This window comes from Electrophorus electricus, chromosome 19 (genome assembly GCF_041902795.1).
Source record: "Electrophorus electricus isolate QZ-2024a chromosome 19, ASM4190279v1, whole genome shotgun sequence".
In the NCBI taxonomy this organism is placed as follows: Eukaryota; Metazoa; Chordata; class Actinopteri; order Gymnotiformes; family Gymnotidae; genus Electrophorus; species Electrophorus electricus.
Genome location: NC_137515.1, coordinates 163,115 through 172,675, shown reverse-complemented (window position 1 = coordinate 172,675; position 9,561 = coordinate 163,115). Strand labels below are relative to the sequence as shown.

The 9,561-nt window shown below is 40.9% G+C and overlaps 5 non-coding genes across 5 annotated transcripts; all 5 read left to right on the top strand.

The window, feature by feature from the left end:
- Window positions 1-3,775: 3,775 nt before the first annotated feature.
- Window positions 3,776-3,856, top strand: trnas-aga (transfer RNA serine (anticodon AGA)). The gene has a single exon. It is a non-coding gene; the product is annotated as a tRNA-Ser (tRNA).
- Window positions 3,857-5,829: 1,973 nt separating this feature from the next.
- trnal-cag (transfer RNA leucine (anticodon CAG)) lies at window positions 5,830-5,912 on the top strand. The gene has a single exon. It is a non-coding gene; the product is annotated as a tRNA-Leu (tRNA).
- Window positions 5,913-5,993: 81 nt separating this feature from the next.
- On the top strand, window positions 5,994-6,074 carry trnas-aga (transfer RNA serine (anticodon AGA)). The gene has a single exon. It is a non-coding gene; the product is annotated as a tRNA-Ser (tRNA).
- A 2,050-nt stretch (window positions 6,075-8,124) lies between these two features.
- trnal-cag (transfer RNA leucine (anticodon CAG)) lies at window positions 8,125-8,207 on the top strand. The gene has a single exon. It is a non-coding gene; the product is annotated as a tRNA-Leu (tRNA).
- An 81-nt stretch (window positions 8,208-8,288) lies between these two features.
- On the top strand, window positions 8,289-8,369 carry trnas-aga (transfer RNA serine (anticodon AGA)). The gene has a single exon. It is a non-coding gene; the product is annotated as a tRNA-Ser (tRNA).
- Window positions 8,370-9,561: the final 1,192 nt, after the last annotated feature.

Genomic DNA, 9,561 nt, shown 5'->3' with positions numbered 1-9,561 from the left:
TGCATCTCAATTCCAAAAATACCATCTCTTGGTTCAAAAAGTGCATCTCAATTCCAAGAATACCATCTGTTACTCCAAAAGTTGTCTCAATTCAAAGAATACCATCTCTTATTCTAAAAGTTGTATCTCAATTCCGAAAATACTATCTTTTATTCCAAAAGTTGTATTTCAATTTCAAGTATACCCTCCTTCATTACAAAAAGTGCATCTCTAGGTCGATATCTCCTCATTCCAAGAAAATAATGTTTTTCTAAAATCTTAAATCTCAATTCTAATAATTCCGTCTGTCATTCCTAAATTTGTATCTCAAATTCCAAGAATACCATCTTTCAATCTTTCATTCCTAAAGATGCATCTCAATTCCAGGAATACCATCTGTTATTCCAAAAGTTGTATCTCAATTCCAAGAACACGATCTTTAATTTTCATTTCATTTCATTCCAAAAATTCCATTCCGAGAATAGTGTTATTCAAAAATCTCAATTCCAAGAATACCATCTGGTATTATAAAAGTTCTCTCAATTCCAAGAATACCATCTTTCAGTCCAAAAAGTGCATCTCCAGATCAATATCTCCTCCTTCCAAGAAAACAATTTTTTTTCCAAAACCTGAATCTCAATTCCAAATAATACCATGTCATTCCAAAATCACTCTAATTAGACTGTATGAAAAGTTCTGTGCATGTGCAGAGATGGAGTCCCTCACAGCAAAGTGAATGCAACTTTATTAGAGAACAGGGGAATTCCACAGTCAACATCCAAAAATCAAAGCAAACCAAAACAGGCAGGGAACAGGCAAAGAGGGTTATCCAAAAACAGGCAGAGAGCCAACAAACCAGAAGCGATAAGCAGCTCAGAAACATAACACAAGTTGACAACTTTGCAAAAAACTGAACACACAGGGCTTATATACAGGGAGACTAATGAGGACTAACACAATACAAGTTATTACAATAACAGGAGGGGATACTAACCAGGAGGAGTAACCAACAGAAACCAAAACAAAGAAGCACAAGGAAACAAAACAAGGACGTAACTCAACAGAGGCATTGCCGTGGGAACCGCGATGCAAGGTAGGGTCGAAGGTGACAATGTTAAAAACACAGATTGAGCAGGGTTGCATGGCAACGCTTATGCATAGCTGCTCCTAACTAGGCAGGCATAGACTACTCCTTGGCCAGATAGAGCATTCCCAGTTTCAACCCCTCACCTTTAAAGATGCATGTATGGTGGCCATGAACCGACCCACTTTGGCCATGATCTTTTTTTCCCCAAAATTCACCCATGTGTTAGTCTTGGTCCCGCAAATGACATATCAGAGCACCAAGTAGCCAACTCTAAGTACCCTTGGGGAGGAATTAGAAAGTTGGGACAAGCAAATGAGTGTCTCTCAAGTCTCTGACCTGAGATTTGAGTTTTTAAATCTGGTGAATCTTTGTATCCCAGTTTCTTCCAAGTTTAGCATGTAAAGTTCTAAACATTCCAACTAGTAAATAAACATTAATTAATTTATTTATCTGGGGTAGCCAGAAATCTAAATAGTTTTCCCGACCATGTGGGGGTCAAGCATAGACACGCATGTATGCATTTGTGCATGCATGCATGTGTATGCGTGCGTGTGTGTATGTGGGTGTGTATGTGTGTGTGTGTGTGTGAGTGTGTGTGCATGCATGCATATTTGTGTGTGTGTGTGTGTGTGTGCATGCATGCGTATTTGTGCGTGGATGTGTGTGTGAGTGTGTTTGCATGTGCGTGCATGTATGTACGTGCGTGTGTGTGCGTGTGTTTTGTGTGTGTGTGCTCGCACGAAAGCATGTGTGTGCGCACGTGTGTGTGTATGTGCATGCATGTGAACGAGTGCGTGCTTGCGTGTGTGTTTGTATGTGTTCATTCTTATTTGTGCGTGTGCTCGTGTGTGTGTGATTGTATGTACATGTGTCTGCGTGCTTTTGTGAGTGTTTGTGCATGCGATTGTGGAAGCATTTGTATGTGTGCACATGTGCTTGTCTGGCAGTGTGTGTGCGCATGTGTGCATGTGTATGTTTGTTTGTGTGCGTGCGTGTGCATGTGTGTGAGTGTGTGTCTGTGTGTGTACATATGTGTGTGTGTATGTGTGTGTACGTGTGCGTGTGCATGCGTGTGTGTGTGTGTATGTGGGTGTGTATGTGTGTGTGTGAGTATGTATTTATGTATGTGTATGTATGTATGTGTGTGCATGTGTGTGTGCATGCATATTTGTGTGTGGGTGTGCGTGAGTGTGTGTGTGTGCCTGTGCATGCGTGCATGTGTGTGTGTGTGTATGTATGTGTATGTGTGTTTATGTGTGTATGTGCGTGTGTGTGTGTGTAAATGTGTGTGTGTGTATGCGTGTGAGTGCGTTTGCGTGCGTGTGTGTGTGTGTATGTGTTCATGTGTGTGTGTGTGTATCTGTGTGTTGGGGTTAACCCTAACCCTAATTCTAACCATAACCATAACCATAACCCTATCCTAAACCCTAGACCCATAACCCTAACCCTAACCCTACCCTAACTGTAACCCTAACCCTAACCCCTACTGAGCTAAAACATAAAAGAAATTAACACTTTTTGATACTGTTTTTACTGTTCCAAATATTGGTGAAAAATCATAAGTGAAGGTAAGGCTATTCCTTCATGTATTTAAGCAGTTTAGGTGCAAAAAGTTAGAGTGATTTTCTTTGTTAAATTGGAAAGTTATTGATGTTTTAATGCATACGAAAGTGATTTAAACTCAAAATAGATCAAATTAAGACTTTTGGTACTATTTTTACTGTTCTATATATTTGTGAAAAATCATAAGTGAACGTAAACCTATAGCCTTATTTAATTTACAAGTTTAGGTGCAAAAATGCAGAGGGATTTTCTTTGTTAAATTGGGTTGTTATTGATGTTTTAAAGCATATGAATGTGATTTCAACTCAAAAAGAAGAGAAATTAACACTTTTTTTCTACTATTTTTACTGTTCCAAATATTGGAGAAAAACAATATATGAAGGTAAGGCTATTCCTTCATGTATTTAAGCAGTTTAGGTACAAAAATGAAGTGATTTTCTTTGTTAAACTGGATTGTTATTGATGTTTTAATGCATGTGAAAGTGATTTCAAATCAAAATAGACGAAAAAAAGACTTTTTGTACTATTTTTACTGTTCCATATATTGGTGAAAAATGAAATGTGAAGGTAAAGCTATTCCTTCATGTATTTTAGCAATTTAGGTGCAAAAACGCAGAGGGATTTTCTTTGTTGAACTGCATTGTATTTGATTTTTTTAATGCATATGAAAGTGATTTCAACTCAAAAAGTAATTAACAATTTTTGGGACTATTTTTGCTCTTCCATATATTGGTTAAAAGTCATAAGTGAATATGGGCCTAGAGCCTTATGTAATTTAACAGTTTAGGTGCAAAGAGGCAGAGGGATATTCTTTGTTAAACTGTATTGTTATTGATATTTTTAATGCACAAGAAAGTGATTTCAACTCAAAAAAGAAGAAATTAACACTTTTTGGGAGTATTTTTCCTGTTCCATATATTGGTGTAAATACATGATAGCCTTACTCTCACATAAGATTTTTCCAGAACATATGAACTGATAAGAATTGTTGATAAGTTTCCTGATCTGTAGCATGTTAGAGTTCAGTCTTGTCTAGAGGTGTGGGTTCGAATCCCACTTCTGACAAGCTTTTCTCACTCGACATTTCATGCGTTGCGTCGGTGCTCTTCAGCTTCAGAGCTGTGCAGTATCCACCTTTGGTACGTGGTAGTCATGGCCGAGAGGTTAAGGCGATGGACTAGAAATCCATTGGGTTTTCCCGCGCAGGTTTGAGTCCTGCTGACTACATGAGTGTTCTCTGCTGTTCATGAGCTTTGAGTCTGCCTGCAAAACTGCCTTTCCTATCTGGGAGGGAGTCTAAGCACTCTTCTTTCTGTGAGTTTCCATGTGCGGAGCTCTCTTATTTGTCCATCAAAGGCATGATCATTTCAGACCTTTGCTATGCTGTGTTTCCACCATAGCCGGCTTTCTTACTTCACCCAATTGTTACCAACAGGTGTATCTGTAATAGGTGATGAAGAACAACCCAGTTCTTCTCCTGTAGTTCTTCCACCCTACATAATCTAGTTGCCTGCCTAATATAACTTGACTGTTACGTTACAGCCAGTCCTTCGATGTCATCTTTACATAGCCTTTGAAAAGAACACTCCTAAGACCTTGAAAAGAACACTCCATTCGGCCTCAACTTTTTTAGCCTCTGAAATACACATTGGACATGACAGGGCAAAATGCACTTAAAAAAAAAACAAACAAAAAAAAACACGACCGCAAGGCCTGTGCATCAATGATTTCACTTAGCCACACCAAACTCAATGGCTTTAACCTATCCTTTGGACAGAGGGAGGTCATCGACTTTTAAAGCCCCATTCTTTAAAGTTGGACCTAGGGCGACCCGTTTCTCTTTAGACGTAGACATTGCTTTAAGGTGAGGGTTGCCGTTGTAAATTCCTAAAAACATAACAAGCCAATTTTGCACCAGGAGAGTTTCTTCTTAAACCCAATGTAGCGCAATTGTTAGATTTACTGCACTCTTTCAATTATTTTAGAGTAAACTGTACTAAAGGTATTCTCTGTGGGACACTGGATCACCAGGAAAGGACTTGGGCACCATTGCTTGGTCTGAAGTTGAACTTCACTCAGCAAAATTAAACACAAACCTAAATGCTCTCACAGCAAGAAGAGTTTCAAGGTCAAGGTGGGCTTTTGGGCCAGTTGAACATAATAACTCTTGCAACCAAAGCTACTATCGCAAGCCTAAAATACCAAGCCTCTTAGTAGGGCAATCTAGTGCCATTTTGACTGGACATTCGTAAGAAGCAGAAGTCATTTATTTTGCTCATTTCATAAGGAGACAACGAAGCATGGTGCAGCGCAACTGTGGATCAGAAGTACGGATAAAGAGCTCATCCAGCAATTGAACCTGGGACCACTCACACCCTAAGCAAGAATCAGACACCTAGACCAACGAGCCCAGTTCCCGCAGCTTGCTTTGTTATTCTTTCGACGTTTGCCTCTTGTCCACATTCTGCTCAATTGGCATTATTGATTTGTTAGAATTTTCCTTTGATCAATTTAGAGTTCATTTGATGACTTTATTGGCAAGAGATCAGCACGCTGTTTAAAAATGAGCTGTCCCAGAGAAAGGTCTCACTCCTGGTTCAAAATGTATACCATTTTCTTTTTTATTCCGTTGAAATCGAAAGCTCGTCAGACGCTGGTATATAAATTTGAACAACTAGCGCGCTATGTAAAAATGAATAAAATGCTTTTCTTTTCCCAAATTCAAAAGCAAATGTTGAAATATTTCAAGGAACGGGTATTATTCCTCATCTTTGATTCAACACTAAAATCAATGCAAAGCATGCTTGCAATACACTGAATTTGTATTGTGAGAATGAGACAGTTTTCAAAAATGATTCAACATCACACGGGCGCATCATTGCAGAGTAAGGAAAAGGCTTTATGCAAGTTCGCACGTCTGTCATAAAGAGTTTTAAAGTGTTTTGAAATATAGCCACTTGTGGGAACCTTACACAGTAACTCTGTGCTAATATTCGGAGTATGTAAATAACATGATAGCCTTACCCTCACATAAGATTTTTCCAGAACATGTGCACTGATAAGAATTGTTGATAAGTTTCTTGATCTGTAGCATGTTAGAGCTCTGTCAGTTTATGGACAACTCGGGCTCAAAGGCAGCGCTCATCATTGCATAAAAAGTGGAGGCGTGGTCTGGTGGTCCCCGCCACCCACAGAAGCGTGTCAGGATGGCCGAGCGGACCAAGGCGCTGCGTTCAGGTTGCAGTCTCGTCTAGAGGGGTGGGTTCGAATCCCACTTCTGACAAGCTTTTCTCACTCGACATTTCATGCGTTGCGTCGGTGCTCTTCAGCTTCAGAGCTGTGCAGTATCGACCTTCAGTACCTGGTAGTCGTGGCCGAGAGGTTAAGGTGATGGACTAGAAATCCATTGGGTTTTCCTGCGCAGGTTTGAGTCCTGCTGACTACGTGAGTGTTCTCTGCTGGTCATGAGCTTTGAGTCTGCCTGCAAAACTGCCTTTCCTATCTGGGAGGGAGTCTAAGTCCTCTTCTCTCTGTGAGTTTCCATGTGCTGAGCTCTCTTATTTGTCCATCAAAGGCATGATCATTTCAGGCCTTTGCTATGCTGTGTTTCCACCGTAGCCGGCTTTCTTACTTCACCCAATTGTTACCAACAGGTGTATCTGTAATAGGTGATGAAGAACAACCCAGTTCTTGTCCTGTAGTTCTTCCACCCTACAGAATGTAGTTGCCTGCCTAATATAACTTGACTGTTACGTCACAGCCAGTCCTTCGATGTCATCTTTACATAGCCTTTGAAAAGAACACTCCTAAGGCCTGCACACCAGTGCTTGGACCTATCGGTACCAAACTCGCTGGCTCTAACCTAAGCCTTGACCAGATGGTGCACGGAGCTTTTCGTGGCGCTGCATCATTCGGCCTCAACTTTTTTAGCCTCTGAAATAAACATTGGAAATGACAGGGCAAAATGCACTTAAAAAAAAAAAAAAAAAAAAAACATGACCGCAAGGCCTGTGCATCAATGATTTCACTTAGCCACACCAAACTCAATGGCTTTAACCTATCCTTTGGACAGAGGGAGGTCATCGACTTTTAAAGCCCCATTCTTTAAAGTTGGACCTAGGGCGACCCGTTTCTCTTTAGACGTAGACATTGCTTTAAGGTGAGGGTTGCCGCTGTAAATTCCTAAAAACATAACAAGCCAATTTTGCACCAGGAGAGTTTCTTCTTAAACCCAATGTAGCGCAATTGTTAGATTTACTGCACTCTTTCAATTATTTTAGAGTAAACTATACTAAAGGTATTCTCTGTGGGACACTGGATCACCAGGAAAGGACTTGGGCACCATTGCTTGGTCTGAAGTTGAACTTCACTCAGCAAAATTAAAGACAAACCTAAATGCTCTCACAGCAAGAAGAGTTTCAAGGTCAAGGTGGGCTTTTGGGCCAGTTGAACATAATAACTCTTGCACCCAAAGCTACTATCGCAAGCCTAAAATACCAAGCCTCTTAGTAGGGCAATCTAGTGCCATTTTGACTGGACACTCGTAAGAAGCAGAAGTCATTTAATTTGCTCATTTCATAAGGAGACAACGAAGCATGGTGCAGCGCAACTGTGGATCAGAAGTACGGATAAAGAGCTCATCCAGCAATTGAACCTGGGATCACTCACACCCTAAGCAAGAATCAGACACCTAGACCAACGAGCCCAGTTCCCGCAGCTTGCTTTGTTATTCTTTCGACGTTTGCCTCTTGTCCACATTCTGCTCAATTGGCATTATTGATTTGTTACAATTTTCCTTTGATCAATTTAGAGTTCATTTGATGACTTTATTGGCAAGAGATCAGCACGCTGTTTAAAAATGAGCTGTCCCAGAGAAAGGTCTCACTCCTGGTTCAAAATGTATACCATTTTCTTTTTTATTCCGTTGAAATCGAAAGCTCGTCAGACGATGGTATATAAATTTGAACAACTAGCGCGCTATGTAAAAATGAATAAAATGCTTTTCTTTTCCCAAATTCAAAAGCAAATGTTGAAATATTTCAAGGAACGGGTATTATTCCTCATCTTTGATTCAACACTAAAATCAATGCAAAGCATGCTTGCAATACACTGAATTTGTATTGTGAGAATGAGACAGTTTTCAAAAATGATTCAACATCACACGGGCGCATCATTGCAGAGTAAGGAAAAGGCTTTATGCAAGTTCGCACGTCTGTCATAAAGAGTTTTAAAGTGTTTTGAAATATAGCCACTTGTGGGAACCTTACACAGTAACTCTGTGCTAATATTCGGAGTATGTAAATAACATGATAGCCTTACCCTCACATAAGATTTTTCCAGAACATGTGCACTGATAAGAATTGTTGATAAGTTTCTTGATCTGTAGCATGTTAGAGCTCTGTCAGTTTATGGACAACTCGGGCTCAAAGGCAGCGCTCATCATTGCATAAAAAGTGGAGGCGTGGTCTGGTGGTCCCCGCCACCCACAGAAGCGTGTCAGGATGGCCGAGCGGACCAAGGCGCTGCGTTCAGGTTGCAGTCTCGTCTAGAGGGGTGGGTTCGAATCCCACTTCTGACAAGCTTTTCTCACTCGACATTTCATGCGTTGCGTCGGTGCTCTTCAGCTTCAGAGCTGTGCAGTATCGACCTTCAGTACCTGGTAGTCGTGGCCGAGAGGTTAAGGTGATGGACTAGAAGTCCATTGGGTTTTCCTGCGCAGGTTTGAGTCCTGCTGACTACGTGAGCGTTCTCTGCTGGTCATGAGCTTTGAGTCTGCCTGCAAAACTGCCTTTCCTATCTGGGAGGGAGTCTAAGTCCTCTTCTCTCTGTGAGTTTCCATGTGCTGAGCTCTCTTATTTGTCCATCAAAGGCATGATCATTTCAGGCCTTTGCTATGCTGTGTTTCCACCGTAGCCGGCTTTCTTACTTCACCCAATTGTTACCAACAGGTGTATCTGTAATAGGTGATGAAGAACAACCCAGTTCTTGTCCTGTAGTTCTTCCACCCTACAGAATGTAGTTGCCTGCCTAATATAACTTGACTGTTACGTCACAGCCAGTCCTTCGATGTCATCTTTACATAGCCTTTGAAAAGAACACTCCTAAGGCCTGCACACCAGTGCTTGGACCTATCGGTACCAAACTCGCTGGCTCTAATCTAAGCCTTGACCAGATGGTGCACGGAGCTTTTCGTGGCGCTGCATCATTCGGCCTCAACTTTTTTAGCCTCTGAAATAAACATTGGAAATGACAGGGCAAAATGCACTTAAAAAAAAACAAAAAAAAAAAAACATGACCGCAAGGCCTGTGCATCAATGATTTCACTTAGCCACACCAAACTCAATGGCTTTAACCTATCCTTTGGACAGAGGGAGGTCATCGACTTTTAAAGCCCCATTCTTTAAAGTTGGACCTAGGGCGACCCGTTTCTCTTTAGACGTACACATTGCTTTAAGGTGAGGGTTGCCGCTGTAAATTCCTAAAAACATAACAAGCCAATTTTGCACCAGGAGAGTTTCTTCTTAAACCCAATGTAGCGCAATTGTTAGATTTACTGCACTCTTTCAATTATTTTAGAGTAAACTATACTAAAGGTATTCTCTGTGGGACACTGGATCACCAGGAAAGGACTTGGGCACCATTGCTTGGTCTGAAGTTGAACTTCACTCAGCAAAATTAAAGACAAACCTAAATGCTCTCACAGCAAGAAGAGTTTCAAGGTCAAGGTGGGCTTTTGGGCCAGTTGAACATAATAACTCTTGCACCCAAAGCTACTATCGCAAGCCTAAAATACCAAGCCTCTTAGTAGGGCAATCTAGTGCCATTTTGACTGGACACTCGTAAGAAGCAGAAGTCATTTATTTTGCTCATTTCATAAGGAGACAATGAAGCATGGTGCAGCGCAACTGTGGATCAGAAGTACGGATAAAGAG